A 17,830-nucleotide genomic window follows, 5' to 3' on the forward strand; every position below is an offset into this window, starting at 1 on the left:
ATGACTCATTCGTTGTAAATTAGTCCCTCATAAAGGATATGCAGTGATGTCATGCCCTGTCAACTAGCTCTCAGGGCGTTCAGTTTATTGTGTTGTATAAACACTAATGTTTATATCACGGATTAAAGAAATTGTAATATTAAAACAAAAATTTAGTACTATTTAGACAAGGGCCGCGTGAATGAAGGCATCCTCTACTACAAATTATGACGTAGATTCTCTCTGTTAGGGAGATTTGAGGCTGCTGCTCCTCCGCAATGTGCAATGGAGTTCAACAACATAGGCCATGTGCCTACATGATCACTCACAGACCCCATCCAGGGAAGTGAGTTCTCAGTAATCCAGGCTCTTTTATTTATAGTCTACTTTATTATATAAATTATAATTATGCCCGATGTGGGAAAATACTCGATTATATACAAAATGATAAAAAACCTAAGTAGTCATTCAATCATCGATCAATAAAAACTAGTTTTGCTGAATTAATTATTCATAAAAAACAAACTTTACAATGATAAAGTTTCAAGGAGAGCTTGCTCTAAAAGAAAAAAATACAAAACATGGTGTATTAATATATTGAAAATTGTTTTATATGGCTCATTCTTTGAAAATGAGTCCCTTATAAAGGATACATGATATCTCATATTTGTCGACTAACTCTCAGGGCGTTAAGTTTTCTATGCTCTATAAACGCAGATGCTCATATCTGAGTTTAAAGAAATTCTAATGTTAGTACAAAATATTAGTACGATCTTAGACAGGGGTCGCGCAAAAGCATGCCCTCACTACCACAAATTATGACGTAGACTCTCCTCTTGGGGAGATTTTAGGCAGCTGCCCCTCGTAATATGCAATGGGAGGTCAACAATCTCGGCCATGAGCCTACATGATCATTTATAGTCTACTTTATTAGATGCACTATATTCATGCCTGATGTGAGACTGAAGACTCAATTCTCTTAACTGATGATAATTCAAAACACATATTAAATTAAACAATAAATTAAGTAATTATATTTAATTGTTTAAGTAAAGCCAAAATCATATTAAATATTAATTGATTAATTGTAAAATTACTTAAGTCCGAAATATTTTTAATTGAGATTAAATTAAATGACTTAAGATAATTTAGATAAAGTTATATTTAAATTTTAAATTTAAATTTAAGCTTTTGAATAAGATTATATTTGGATTTGAATAATATATGTTCAAAACTTTGAAATACTTGAATATATTTGTATTTTAAATTTTGAGTTTTAAAATAAACGTGTGCTCAACATATTTATATGTTTGAATACATTACACGTTGAATATGTTATTACACGGTTTATATTTGAATATTTGAATTAATTAAGTAGTTTTGAAATTAAGCTATAATAATTATAGGCTTTCCTATGAATTTTTTATTGACACTAAAAATAGAAAAAGACAATTTAAGTTGATGCTAAAAATAGGAATTAAATTTGAATAAAGTTTTACACGTTGTATTATTTGGTTTTGCTGAAGTTTCAATATCTTGTATGAGTTCTAACGTGGCAGCACACAATGGTTGTTAATAACAAAATACAACACATAATGACGTAATTATATGAGCTGTCAGTGCAATGTCAGTTTGAGTTAAAATTCAAGATCATGAAGACTGGCGTAGATTAACCAGATCAATGAAATTGACGGATGAAGCTTTCTTGCTCTACAAGGATATGTTGAGGCGTGACATATATAAATATAAGGCTTCATTCAAGGGTTAAGATTGTAGCATTTTCTTATAATTTTCTTTCTTCTTGAATTAAGATCTAATATTCTCTAGACGTTCAAAAAGTGTTGTAATTCTTAGTCTATCTAACTCTTACATTTGTAATAGGATTTAGTGTTAAAAAGAGTTAGAATCTTTCATCAATTGAATACGCCTAACCTTGGAATACTTTTTAAAATGTTCAACTTGTAATCTCTACTGTGAGATTGGGATTTGTGCTTTTGTTAAGGAAACTTGTAAGACGTTCTTCAAGGGGAAGAACGTGGTGAGAGAAGATAGAGAGATCTTCTAAATTGTCTAAAAGTTCATTAATAAAAGGCGTTGAATCTTATGGGTTGGAAGAGAACCCATAGGCGAGGAATAGGCTGTTTAGAGTCGAACCTCGTTAACATATTGTGTGTTATTGTTTAATTTTATTTTTGCACATACGTTATGGATTTATTAATTGACCTAAAACTGTTCCAGAAAACAGTTTTGAAAGGTCACCCAAGCTCTTGAGCTTACCTTCCAGACAAAAATTTAAAACGGGCATACTCTCTATTCAGCTCCCCTCTAGAGAGTATTCAAACTCCTATCAACTTTCAATTGGTATCAGAGCTGAGTTTCACCTGTAAAGATTAATATCTTGTGATAGATCTGATAGGAGAAGAGTTGTTTGCTCAAGGTCGTTCGTGCTCTATGCCTCCTTTGTTTTGTGGAACAAATTTCTCTCATTGGAAAACTTTAATAAAGATGTTTGTGATTAATCAAGATATGAAACTTTGGGATATCATAACTAAAGGACCTAAGGTACCCATAAAAAAGGACACTCAAGGAAATGATGTGGTAAAATCCGAATCCGAATACTCACAAAGTGATTTGGAATTCGTATCCAAAAACTATAGAGCAATGAATCAATTGTGTTGTGCGTTAAATGGTACCGAGTTCAATAGAGTTTCATCATGCACAAGTGCTAAGGAAATATGGGATAAGTTGTTTGTGACATATGAAGGAATAAGTCAAGTAAAGGAGACAAAGATCAATATTCCCATGCATCAATACGAAATGTTAAAGATTAAAAAGGATGAGAATATTATTGAAATGTTTACTCGTTTTACATTAATTACTAAAAGTTTGAATTCTCTTGGTAAGACTTTTACTAATGCAGAAAAAAGTCCAGAAGGTCTTGAGGTGTCTTCCAAGTTCCAAATGGGTTCCGAAAGTCACAGCCATATAAGAAGCTCAAGACTTGAGAGTTCTATCACTTGACGATCTCCTTGGAAAACTCACAACTCATGAACTTACCCTACATGATGATGGAGAAAGTGATGTAACACCTTCCATGAAGAATCTTGCTCTAAAGGCAAAGAAAAATCATGAATCCTCAAGCGATGATGAGGAAGATCCATTTGCTTTGATCACAAGAGGTCTAGAAGCAATCATAAAGATGCACAAAAGATTTAAAAAATTTAAATCTAGAAACAAAGGTAAATCTTTGAACTCTAACTCTAATTCCAAAACTAATAAACTTGCTTGCTTTGAGTGTGGATCTACACAACATTTTGTAAAGGAATGCCCTAAGAAGAAAAGGGAATCTTATAAGAAAAACAAGAAGAAACAAGCAATGGTTGCTACATGGAGTGATTCCGAAGGATCAACCAAATATGAAAGTGAAGATGGTCAAGCTAACTTATGTCTTATGGCTAATGATGACAAAGATGATGATCTAGATCAAAATCATAAGGAGGTACTTGACTTTCTTAACTCTTGTTCTAAAGACGAATTAGTTAAAGCTCTCTTTGACATGTTTCAAATTGAAAAGATCTTAAAAGATGAGAAAAATATTCTAGAAAATAGAACTCGTCTCTATGCTGAAGGTTGTGAAGACCTTATAAAGAAAAATGAATTGCCTAAGGCTAAAACATTAAAATTTGACGAAATTGTCAAAGTCTTGAAAGAACAGAATATCAGCCAGACGAAAAGGCTCATTGATCTTTAGAATAAAAATGATGATCTTGAATTTGGGCTCCAGACTTTGAGACATGAGTCTGAGAAAAATTTACAAGCATTAACAAAGCTAAATGACTCTGAATCTAAATTTACAAAAATTCTTTCATGTCAAAAAGGATCAAATGATAAACGTGGTATAGGTTATAATAATGTTACACATAACTATAAGAGTAAAACCACATTCATTAAGAGTGCATACAAACATAGATGCATACATATTTGCTTCTTTTGTTGCAAAAAAGGACTTATTAAATTTGAATGTCCCTATAGACGTAAGGATAATTATATTATTAAGAATTCCTTTCCTTTTGAATTACGTGAGAAGATAAAGCAAATATGGGTTTCTAAAGGGACAAAACCACCTAACATGGTCTACCCCGAATATGGTCCCAACTTTGTCACTTGGTTGGCTAAGTGAAGTTGAGAAAGGTTATTTTTTTTCTTTTGTAAGTCAAGCAAAAGTAGATCTTTGATAGTGGATGCTCGGGACATATAAGTGGTAAAATCTCTTGAAAGGTGCAATGGCTCGAACACCCAAGGTGAGAAAGGTAAATGCATAATTTTAGGTGTTGGCAAAGTTGGTAAGAATCCATTTAAAACTATTGATAATGTCTATTTAATTTACTAAGTGTGTCTCAACTATGTGATAAAGGTAATCAAGTAATCAAGAAAAATGTGTTGTCAAAAACCCTAACACCGGAGATACATTTATTACCACCCTTAGACATGATAATGTTTATGCTTTGAATATTAACGAAATTGCATCTCAAAATTTCAAGTGTTTAAAGGCTATAACGGATGATCAAAAGTTATGGCATAGAGGTCTTGGTCACATAAATACGCATACCATGCATGAATTAGTAAGTAAAGATCTAGTTAAGGGACTTCCAGCTCTTGGCTACAAACACAGTCCTACATGTGACGCATGCATTAAAGGTAAACAAGTAAGAAGTTTATTTAAACCGAAGAAAATGATGAGTACTTCAAGTGCATGTGAACTTTTACACATTGATCTATGTGGTCCAATGCGTGTACGGAGCATACGAGATAACTCTTACATTTTAGTTACAGTTGATGATTATTCTAGATTTATGTGGGTTGATTTTTTGAAGGATAAAAGTGAAGCCTTGAAACCGTTCTCAAGACGTTGTAAACAAATGCAAACTCAGTTGAATCTTCCAATAGTTTCGAATAGAAGTGATCATGGGATAGAGTTTGATCAACTAGGCTTTGATTCCTTTTGTGAAAAATACGGTATAACCCATAACTTTTCAGCCCCTAGGACACCCCCAACAAAACGTCGCGGTTGAAAGAAAAAATCGAACTTTAGAGGAAATGGCTAGGACAATGCTTATAGAAAATGGATTAGCCAAAAATTATTGGGCCAAGGCTGTTAACACAGCAAATTATGTCTTAAATAGGTGTCTCATTAGACCTATACTTCAAAAAACCCCCTATGAGTTATTTAAAGGAAGAAAACCAAACATAGCCTACCTTAGACTATTTGGTGTCAAATGTTTTATCCACAATAATGGTAAGGATAATTTAGGCAAAATTTAATGCTAAAAGTGATGAAGGTACATTTCTTGGATACTCATTAAATATTAAGGCTTATAGAGTTCTAAATAAGCGTACAAGTATGGTTGAGGAAAGTATACATGTGGTATTTGATGAATTTGATAATGGAATATTAAGTGAAGGATTTAAAGAGTTAAACCACAATAAACATTTTGATGATATAAGTGATGATGAACTGGATGCCAATGATCTTAGTGAAGTTAAAAAGAAAAACATACAGGATACTATACAAAGTCTTGATGAGGTTGAAGAAAAACAGGTTGAAAACATTGAAGACTCACAGCCTAATCTTGAGACCCAATCTCAAGACCTGGAAATAGCTCTTGGACGTACTGCTTTAAATACTCCAATTAGAAATCCCTCAAAGGAAGTAGGAACAAGTTCCTTGAATGATTGCACACCATCCATACAACGGAGAAGACTTAGAATGTCATCTCAACATCCTCCTGAAAACATCATAAGTGATCCAAACAAAGATACTCAAACTCGATCCTCTCTTAAAAATTTATGTGCATTTTCTACTTTTATTTCTCTTGTAGAACCAAAGGATGTCAAAGAAGCAATACAACAACCAGAGTGGATCATTGCTATGCAAAATGAATTCGAAAGAAACAAAGTTTGGGATCTAGTTGAAAGACTACCAGATCGCACAATTATTGGAACTAGATGGGTCTTTCAAAATAAGCTCAATGAGGATGGAGACATTATAAGGAATAAAGCAAGGCTAGTAGCTCAAGGCTATAATTAAGAAGAAGGTATAGATTATGACGAGACTTTTGCTCCAGTTGCAAGGTTATAATCTATCCGTATTATGCTTTCTTTTGCTTCATACATGAATATAAAACTATATCAAACGGATGTTAAATGCGCTTTCTTAAATGACTACTTACAAGAGGAAATATATGTTAAACAACCACCTAGCTTTGAAAATCCCGATCTACCTAATCATGTGTTTAAACTAAAAAAAGCATTATATGGCTTGAAACAAGCTCCAAGGGCTTGGTATGACAGATTTAGTTCACATTTACTTGAAAATAACTTTCAATGAGATAAAATTGATAAAACGCTTTTCATTAAGACTAAAGGAAAAGATATTCTTGTTGTTCAAGTATATGTTGATGATATATTGTTTGGAGCTACTAATGATTCGTTGTGCAAAGAATTTTCTAAGATTATGTGTTTGAAATGAGCATGATGGGAGACTTAACATTTTTTCTTGGACTACAAATAAAGCAAAAGAAAGATGGCATATTTATTTGTCAAAGTAAATATGTTAGAGATTTATTAAAGAAGTACAATATGAATCAATGCAAAAGTGCTAATACACTTATGAGTGCAACTCTAAGTCTAGACCAAGACATTAATGGTAAGAGTATTGATCAAAAGACTTATAAAGGTATGATTGGTTCTTTGTTGTATTTAACAGCTAGTTGCCCTGATATTATGTTTAGTGTTTGTTTATGTGCGCGTTTTCAAGCTAACCCAAAAGAATCTCACTTAACAGCAGTTAAGAGAATATTTAGATATTTGCATGGGAGTAAAGACTATGGTCTATGGTACCCTAGTTGTGGAGATTTTGGTTTGATTGGTTTTTTAGAAGCGGATTATGCTGGTTATAAGGTTGGTAGAAAGAGCACTTCAGGATCATGTCAATTCTGTGGAAATTCATTAATTTCATGGTACTCTAAAAAGCAAAATTCAGTTGCTTTATCCACGACTGAAGCTGAATACATAGCTGCTGGTGCATGTTGTTCACAAATCTTATTGATTGTACAACAGCTTCGAGATCTTGGAAATGATCTCAAAGGTATTCCAATTAAATGTGATAATACAAGTGCAATTTGTATTACTAAAAATCCAATACAATATTCATGTACAAAACATATTGAGGTTCGTCACCGTTTCATACGTGATCATGTTGAAAAAGGTCATATTACTCTATCTATTATTTCTACAGAAAATCAATTAGCTGATATATTTACAAAACCTTCAAGTCCTGATCGTTTTGCATATATTCGTATGGAACTTGGCATGTTAAATGATGTTGAATGAACTAAGGGGGAGTAAGGGTTCAATAGTAAAAGTAAATGTTCCTAAATACTATGTATTTAGGGGGAATATTTCATTTTATTTACATGATTTAATTATGGTGTGATTGTACATGTGTTTGAGAGTTGAAAATTAAATTTCAATTTCTTAAAATTATTTGTTACATATAAAAATGGGATTTATAATTAAATACCTTTATTCAATAAAGGATATTTAATTATCTTAAAACAAAATTGTTTGCTTGATATGTGTTTTTGACGTCAACTTTGCATTAAACTTTTGTTCATGAATTTGGTTCTAATCAAATTAGTTTTTAATGAAACTCATGATTACACTCCTTATTCACACACTCTTTCACGTTACCAATTCACTCAATCGGTCAAGCTTCACTCACATCAATTGTGCTTTTTCCCTAAGTTGTCAAATCACTCTTTAATGAAGTACAAATGCATTGTACTACATTTCCCTTTTATAGTGAATGAACCATCCTTTCTTGTTCACTCTCCTCTACAGTTTCTGATTTTCTCTCATACAATCCTTTCATTCTTTCCTTTTCAAGCTTTCAAACTACTCCTCAATGGCCCCCAAAAAGAAAGCTTACTCGGTCCTCTACAAAATCTAAAAAAGGAGAAACGTCGAAATCACCAATGTAAGAAACTCCAACTCCATTCATTCCCTCACCTCTTACATCTTTGGAGGTACCCAAAAATTGGTTTGAAAATCATACTGCTTTTGGAAGATGGATCGATACATTCAAACACCATTCATTATCTTATGTTGACATTCTTGATTACAACTTCTTTTTATTTGAAGATTTTGAGATTATTTCTTCATTCATCCAAACAACTCTTGATAAGTTGTTTGATCCAGGTTCCATTACATATCCTATTGTTGTCAAAATCTTCTATTGCAACTTGTCATTCACTGTTGTTGATGGATAGTCGGCCTTAAGGAGTTTTGTCAAAGGCCAAGAGATTGTAATCTCCAAAACCCTAATCAATGATCTTCTGAAATTTTCAAATGTTGTTGATGATTCTACACCAAATTATGTGGCACTTTAGAATGCCCAAGATATGTTCATTCTTGATTCTTATTCTGATTTTTCTCCTACCAAATAACTTACTCACAATGGCTTAAATCTTTGTGGAAAATTGTTGCATAATCTTCTTGTTAGAACTATTTTCTCTTGCAATTCATCTTGTGAACTTGTCATAGATGCACATCTCATTCTAATGTGGAAAATTGCATCTATAAAAATCGTTGATTATGTCTCACTTATCATTTCAACTATGTGTTTTTGTAGTTCTCCTGTTTGTAACAGCGCACTTCCTTATGCTAATTTCCTAACCTTAATCTTTGATCATTTTAATTTACTCTCTGATTTGGAGGAAGTAGATTGCTCTAGTCCTCAATCCCTTTCTAGCAATGTCCTCCCTCCCTTAGTAATTTTTAAAGTTCATGGTAAGTATGATTTTTACTCACACTTATCTTTGTCTGATAAAGAGGATCTTCAAAAGATCCATGGTAAAAAGCTCTCTCGCCTTGAACCCCAACTCAAAGAGCACACCACACTTTCACGCCTCCAGAAACTTGACTCTGAGGTAAGTGAAATGAAAATGTCCATACTTGGTTTGAATGATAAAGTGTCCTCTTTAACATTTATGTTAGACACATTTATGAAAGAAATGAAGGGTATGGTTGTTGAAGATGTGGTTGTGGAAGAAGAAGAAGTTGACGAGGGCAATGCTGTAGAGAAGAAGGAGGATGCTGCTATGGAGGAAGAAGAGGAGAAAGCAGAAGAGAAGGAGGAAGAAGAGAAGGAAGAAGAGAAAAAGGAGGAAGAAAAGGAAAATAAGAAGGAAGAAGAGATTGATGCCACCTCTATTCAAGTAATACCACCACCTACTGTCGAAACTACTCCTGAAGTCACTATACTGGTCAAATCAAAGGCTTCCAAGAAAAGGAAGACCCGGTCTAAGAAGTAGTTTCTATGATGGTTAATGAATAATTTTTTTTAATCGACTAGCAGTTAGTTTTTGCAGAAAACAATCACAACATTTTCATCCCTATTTACTTTTTGATGAAAGTCAAAAAGGGGGAGAATTTATGTAATTATGTTTATGCTTGCTTTGTTGCTTATTGGTTTGTAATGCTTGATTTGTGATGCTTGCTTATACTTAGTTGTTGTTTGATTGCTTAGTTATTCATTATTTAGATTATTATTGATTATTTTTCATCTGTTTGATTGTTTCATGTTCCAGTATTGTTTCATGATCATAAATATTAATATTCATGTTCATTCTAAAAGTTAATGTTTGATGTTATGTTCATAGATACTAATTATTGTTCTTGTTCATGTTGTTTATTAATCATGATACACTTTGATTTTAAAATGTTGATATGATGCTACAATTTAATATTGATAATTATATCTTTGCATGTATTGTGATGGGATATTTGTTCACTTATGATTGTGGATAATGGTTTATTATCCATGCATATATTTTTATTGGCTTATATCTATGTTATATCATGTTCACTATTCTGATTTGAAACATGTTTTAAAGTCTTGAAAAGTTTCTATTTAATTATAACTTAACGTGATTTATAAAATATCTAAGTGATTGTTCTTATCATGTTTTTCAATTCATGTTAACTTAGTAATATAATTTAGGAAAATATGGTTTTGACTTTCATTAAAGGAGAGATTGAATACTCAATTTTCTTAAGTGATGATAATTCAAAACACATATTAAATTAAACAATAAATTAAGTAATTATATTTAGTTGTTTAAGTAAGTCCAAAATCATATTAAATATTAATTGATTAATTGTCAAATTACTTAAGTCCGAAATATATTTAGTATAGATTAAATTAAATGACTTAAGATAATTTAGATAAAGTTATATTTAAATTTTGAATTTAAATTTAAGCTTTTGAATAACATTATATTTGGATTTGAATAAATATATGTTCAAAACGTTGAAATACTTGAATTATATTTGTATTTTAAATTTGAGTTTTAAAATAAACGTGTGCTCAACATATTTATATGTTTGAATACATTACACGTTGAATATGTTATTACACGGTTTATATTTGAATAATTGAATTAATTAAGTAGTTTTGAAATTAAGCTATACTAATTATAGGCTTTCATATAAATTTAGATTGACACTAAAAATAGGAAAAGACAATTTAAATTGATGCTAAAAATAGGAATTAAATTTGAATAAAGTTTTACATGTTGTATTATCTGGTTTTGCTAAAGTTTCAATATCTTGTATGAGTTCTAACGTGGCAGCACACAATAGTTGTTAGTAACAAAATACAACACACAATGACGTAATTATATGAGTTGTCAGTGCAACGTCAGTTTGAGTTAACATTCAAGACCTTGAAGATTGACGCAGATTAACCAGATCAACGAAATTGACGGATGAAGCTTTCTTGCTCTACAAGGATATGTTGAGGCGTGACATATATAAATATAAGGCTTCATTCATGGATTAAGATTGCAGCATTTTCTTATAATTTTCTTTCTTCTTGAATTAAGATCTAATATTCTCTAAACGTTCAAAAAGTGTTGTAATTCTTAGTCTATCTAACTCTTACATTTGTAATAGGATTTAGTGTTAAAAAGAGCTAGAATCTTTCATTGATTGATACGCCTAACCTTGGAATACTTTTTAAAATGTTCAACTTGTAATCTCTATTGTGACATTGGGATTTGTGCTTTTGTTAAGGGAACTTATAAGACGTTCTTCAAGGGGAAGAACGTGGTGAGGGAAGATAGAGAGATCTTCTAAGTTGTCTTAAAGTTCATTAATAAAAGGCGTTGAATCCTATGGGTTGGAAGAGAATCTATAGGTGGAGAGTAGGCTGTTTAGAGCCAAATGATTTCTAACACTGTTGTACGTGAAATTAGTGAGGTGTATGCAAATTTGTAGGTATTTGGTTAGAAATTGAAACATACTTTCTTCTGGTGTATCAATGGTTTTGGGTTGGAATGAGAAAGCGCATGGCTCAATTTGTTCGGAAATGTCCCACATGTCAACAAAATAAATAATCTCATCAACACCCAGTGGGGTTACTTCAACCTTTACCCATACCTTCTCAGTTTTGGGAAGACATTACGATCGATTTTGTTGAGGCTCTTCCTCATTTTGGGGGGTTTGATACCGTTTTAGTGGTGTTGAATAGGTTCATAAAGTACCGCCATTTTCTTGGCCTCAAGCATCCATTTACGGCTACATTAATTGCATCTCTTTTCTTTTTGTTCGCAGATTGTCAAGCTCCATGGTTTTCCCCTTTCTATTGTTTCGAATAGGGTTAAAGTCTTCATGAGTTTTTTTGGAGGGAGCTGTTTCTTTTACAGAGCACGACATTGCTTCATAGCACTTATTATCTTCCGTAGAATGACTGTTAAACGAAAATGTGAATAACGCAATGTAATCTTACTTACTGTGTTTTGTGAATGGATAGCCCTCGTATTGGTCACATTGGCTCCATTGGGTGGAATATTGTTACAACACTTCTACCCATTTCTCCAACAAGATTCCCCCATTCCAAGCTTTATATGGTCTCATACCCCCACCTATTACCCTTTTTGGCAATAACACAACAACAGTTGATAGTATGGATCAATGGTTACGGGAGCGCGATGCCGTATTGGATGACTTGAGGTTCCATTTCATTAAGGCTCAGCAGCACATGAAAGCCACTACTAATTTAAAGCGACGTAAGGTTTGCCTTTTGGTTGGGGACATGGTGTTTTTAAAGCTCCAACCATATAAACAACAATCTTTGGCTCGTCTATATTGGATAAACTCTCCCCTTGCTTTAATGGCCCGTATGAGTTTTTGACTCGGGTAGGAAAGGTTGCTTAAAAACTTGACTTGCCTCCCACATATAAACTTCATCTAGTGTTCCACATTTGACATATCGCAACTAAAGCCAGACCGAGGTTCTGTTTTGTGGCCTCTGACATCCCCACACAGTTGACTAGCACCCTTGAGTTGCAGGCTAAAATTAAAGCTGTTTTAGGGCTTAGCAAGTCTGCTTAGCAAATTCCTTCTTTTGATGAGGTGTTAATCAAATGAAAGGGGCTGCCCTTAACATATTCCTACTTAAGAACATTACCTAATGATTGATGCTTACTTCCCACATTTCCACCATGAGGGCAAGGTGAATCTTTTTGGTGAGGGTAATGTTATATCGTGGCGGACACGACATTAAAAACGCCAAAGGTGATATTCACTTATAGTAGGAGAAGGAAGTAAAATAGATGAGCTAGCATATTATTTTGTTTTATTAATTATTTTAGCAGCCTTGTATATATAGCTTAGCGATATTATGTTTTGGTTTATACATTGTAATAATAATTGGTGATTAATTCACTTAAGGAGTTTCTGGTCCACTTGAAGGTCCAGTGGGAATTTCATCTCATGACATTCAATAACACACGGGTATTATTTAGTCAACCATTGCATTATGTTTTCCTTTTCTTGTCTCTGTCAATCTATTTGCGTTGTTGCACCCATTCCCTTAAAGGTGCATAACACAACTCATTGGAAATGAACCTGTGATGAATGAAGAGGATTATATTGGACTAATCTGGATAACAGCCTCAAAATTTTTAATCTTATTTTACAGATTATTTATTCTGAATTTTCAATTCGAATTCCTAATCCTTTGGTTATCTAATTCAGATCACCTTTAATTCCTAAACCTTTTTCCGGTTGTGTAATTTCTTCCAAATATTAAACTAAAAAAATTAATTTCTTAAATTTTTTTTATAAGCACTAAAATATTATTTTATTATTTTATACTACGAAAAGTACTTAAAATTTTAATATTATATTTATGGTTTTATTGGAACATTACTTTTTAATTTCGTTTCCAAACTAACTTTACTACTTATCATTTTAACCTTACAATTTTGATTAATTATTTTATACCTAAAAATTAACCATATTTTTATTTTAAATTTAAGTATAGTTTTAACCAAAGTATTCTAAATAAACTATCATATTTTCATAATCAAACCTTAATCAAACTTGCCCATTATTCTAAAACATATTCACTTGTATAGACTAGAACAAAATTTGATGAACCAAAATCCTTTCTATATTAACCCATGATGTTCATCACTTACACAAATTATCACTTAATGTTAGGAGAGGTTAGATAGATCAAGTAATGAGCGCATATTGACAAAAATTATAATTGGACTAATTGGGCTAATCCGTCTCATATTGAAACGGTCTTGTCAAAGACTAGCTGATAAAGGATAGGGGAGGTTACAACTACTTCAACACTTTCACTCTTGAACCTTGATCATAATTTTTACGAGCGAAATATAGTAAGAATAATGATGTTTTGATAATGAGACTTCGTTCAGCATTGCTCTTGCAGCATGCTTTGCTAATAGGATGTTCCAAAAATGAATCACCAATGTTGGATTATTATATGTTTTAATGACAAACTCTTATATCCTACCCAATCTTTAATTGAATCACCAATGTAGGATCATATGTGGGCATTTCATCAATAATTAACTCATAATAAATGACATCAAATACATCTCATTGTAAAAAAAAAAAAAGGAAACAAAAACAAACTAACTACTCGATCTTGGACCATAAAAAAGTAGTTTTATTAAGCAAATGATTCATTAATCATTGCACTTGTTATTTCTGTGAAGTTGTAGAGAATGTTAACTGTTAAAGGAAGTGTCAATAATCTTAATGACGACGTTAACTTTAATCATATAATCGAACATGCTTTGTCTTGTACTTTAGAGAGGGTCGATAAAGATGTGTCGAATATGGGTGGTTTAAGGTTTGAAACGATTGATGAGAGTTGTTTGATCAAAGCAACAAGAAAAGAAACAGACAGTGAGTGGCTCGACCACGGGCTCGATCGAGCCATGCTTGGCTCGACCGGTCGAGCGATGTTGGCTCGGTTAAGCAAGATGTCCAGAACAAGTCAGTAACTTCACTGGAAGCTCGCTCGACCGAGCGAGGTAGTGGCTCGGTCGAGCGGAAGTCCAACAAACTTCATTGGATTCTGTTTTTGGTCAGAATTTGTAGTGACTATGCAATAATGTGGTGCATTACTCTATTGATTATTGTGTCATAGTTAATTAGTGTGTTAATTGGGATGTTACATGTGAGTTTATGGTGATTTATGAGGGAATACTAAGAGTGATGAATTCTTTGCCTATAAATAGGATTCATCACTCATAGTAACATTCACCACAAAAACACACATATTGTTGAGAGGGTTATTGCATTGTTAAAGACTTGAGAGTGTTCTTACTTTGCTTTAGTATTTGTGATCTTGAGAGATTGTTCTCAAGATAAGGGAGGTTTATTATACTTATAATTGTTGAATTCATTATAATAAACTATATTTGAGGGGGAGGTATTCAATATACCTCATAAACACTTGTGTTTATCTTTTGCATTATATTTTTTGATTTGTTTTTCATTGTTAAACCTCTTTGAGGCTTACATTTCATTAACAAGGGTTAATTTGTAATTACTCATTACAACGGTAAGGTTTCATATATCCATACCCAAAATTCCCAAGTATGATAAAACCTACACGAAGAGAACATGTGTAACTGTAACACCCTGTAATTTATCGGGTTTAAAAATAAATAAAATATAATAAAATAAAGTATAACAAAATAAAATAAATAAGTAATATTAAATTATATTATTTTACATAGTTAATTATAAGAAATAAAGTAAGTTTAATTTTGACGGTAACAAGTTTTATCGCGTACGATGTTATCGCGTGACGTTTCTTTGCTGTTTTAACAATAATATAACATTACTTAATTAATTAATGCAAAAAAAAAAAATTAAATCTAAAGGGAAATGAAGAGTGGCCGGTTGTGTTCTATGGCATGGGAGGAGTCTTGTAACTCCTCTCATAATTGTGTTTATGGCACAATTATAATTCTTGTTTAAATGGCCTATTAATTCTTTAGTCTCCTTGAATTTTTCATAGCCATTTCAATTGTTTCAAGAGATCACAAAATTTAGAAAAATTTCTTCTTTGCTTCCTCTTGTTCGGTACTTCAAAAGGAAAAAAAAATAATTTCTTGTTGATCCATCCAATCTTGCGATCTAAGGGTAAGTTTAATTGAATTGTTAATTGTAGATTTTATATACAAAGATTTCTAAAAAGTTATATTTTAAGTATGATGATATCCTATGACTTATAAGAGGATTGAATATTTTTCTTTTATATATGAAAAATTCTCTAATAACCCTTTAATAAACTCTAATTTGTTGAAAGGATTAAGAAAAGAACTTCTTGATCAATATTCTTTAACAAAATTTATATTTGTTATAGGAATTAAGTGTTTAAAGTTATATTGAAATTTAAATAAATTTCTTGTGGTCTATTTCTCTAACAAAATTTCAATTTGTTAGATGAAATTTAAATGGTATGAATCAAGTAATGTAGTCATCCAAGGGTTTAATAATCCTTTAGCAAAACTTGATTGGTTTGAAGGATTGTGTTATATTTATGTATATGTGTCTTGATTTAAAAGGGAGATTTGGTTTTGTAATTCTCTACAAAATTTAATTTTGTTGAGAAGTATTTAATCTAGTTATCAAAATTTATGAAATTTCAAGTCTCTTGAAGGATTTTGTGAATGCGACCTTGTTAGAGTTATCTTGGTCATGAGTTTAAACAAAAAGGGTTGATAATGTGTATATAAAATAATAATAATAATGAATTTAAAAAAATATATGTATATGTATTCGGGCAGCAGCTGTCCTGCCTCGTTAAAGGTGCCGACCCGGAAACGTTAGTCGTTTTCCGTTGTTTTATGCACCATTGCGTTAAAAAAACTCATTAAACGCTAAAAATATTTAAAAATAGTAAATGGATGTTAGAAATTATGAAATTTGGTATCCAAGGTAATTGACGCGTTCCGAACACAATGGCGAAGTTGGATTTTTCATTTGAATTTTCTAATCTGTCCGAAATGGCCCTTAAAGTTTCTGGTCAGAATTTGAATTTTGGAACCATTGGGATTTGGATGTAAACAATTAAAAATTATCAAGTCTTAGTGATATTTTAGAGTATGGAGTGGATTAAATGTGTAAACACGTCCTAATATGTGATCGTTTTGTGTGTGTGTTATTTAGGACCTCAATTCATAAGAGGGCGAAATTTATGTCGTGCTTGAACATTGTTGTTTGCAGCGCTTAAAGGTACACGCTTAGACCATACTGTTTATATGGTTTTGCAAGTAGTGTTGTTTCATTTCTAATCGAGGCATTGTAAATCACATAAGGATTAGACACCTCAAATAATTTAAAAGAAATTAATTGAAAATTGAGATTTATGTGTTTGTCACCTAAAGGGGTTGATGTTTGGTTATGTTACCCAAAGGGGTTAAAGTTTGGTTTGGATTATTATGATTATTGTTCCCCATGGCAGTTTTAGATCATTACGGTCACCATGGGGGTATGCATACTTTAGCCTTTGGTGACCCGAACAGGACGGGCAACGTCTTAGGTCGGTGGTTGCCTTGGGATTAGCTATCCCAAGTGTATTCCTCCAAAAATATTTGAACTTATACTTGAACGACCCGAACATGACGGGCAACGTTACAAGTTGGAATTATCTAATAATGAATGATTTGTACTTGAACGACCCGAACAGGACGGGCAACGTTACAAGTTGGGATTAATTAATAATGAATGTATTAGAGCCTATGCATGCTAGGATAAACATATTGCTTGTATTCAACCTGATTGATATTTGTATGAAGTCTCTGACGTGTATCAGTTTGTTTCTTTGGAACCTACTGTGTGTTGTCATACGACGACTAGTAGGTTAATTGCAGGTGGGGTCTGGAGTGAGGTCTCGACTTAGAACCCGTAATCATCAAGCCTATGCTATTATCTTTTTGTATTGGATTATGGATAGAAAGAAACTCTGTACATATGTAACAGGACATCGTGTAGTTTTCTTTTCGCTTCCGCTTATTTTCGATTAGCTTGTCTAGAGGCCCTTAGGCTCTCAAGTTGTACGTAAGAATTTCCGCTGACTTATTTTCTTTCACGCTGGTACTGTTTTCTGTTTTAGCTATATTTCTCTATCGACGGAACGTTGACGATCCTAGAGAAAAGTCTTCTCCGGAGTCCAAAGAGTGAACTGGAGTTTGTATTTTCATATGGATTTCCGGGTCACTTAAACCGGACTGTTACAGTAACGGTCCGGTTTAAGTGACCCGGAAATCCATATGAAAATACAAATTCCGGTTCACCTTTTGGACTCCAGAGAAGACTTTTCTCTAGGACCGTCAACGTTCCGTCGATAAAGAAATATAGATAAACAGAAAACAAAACCAATGTGAAAGGTAATAAGTCAGCGGAAGCTCTAACGTACAACTCGAGAGCCTAGAGGCCTCTAAACAAACTAATC

Source organism: Amaranthus tricolor, chromosome 4 (assembly GCF_026212465.1).
Source record: "Amaranthus tricolor cultivar Red isolate AtriRed21 chromosome 4, ASM2621246v1, whole genome shotgun sequence".
In the NCBI taxonomy this organism is placed as follows: Eukaryota; Viridiplantae; Streptophyta; class Magnoliopsida; order Caryophyllales; family Amaranthaceae; genus Amaranthus; species Amaranthus tricolor.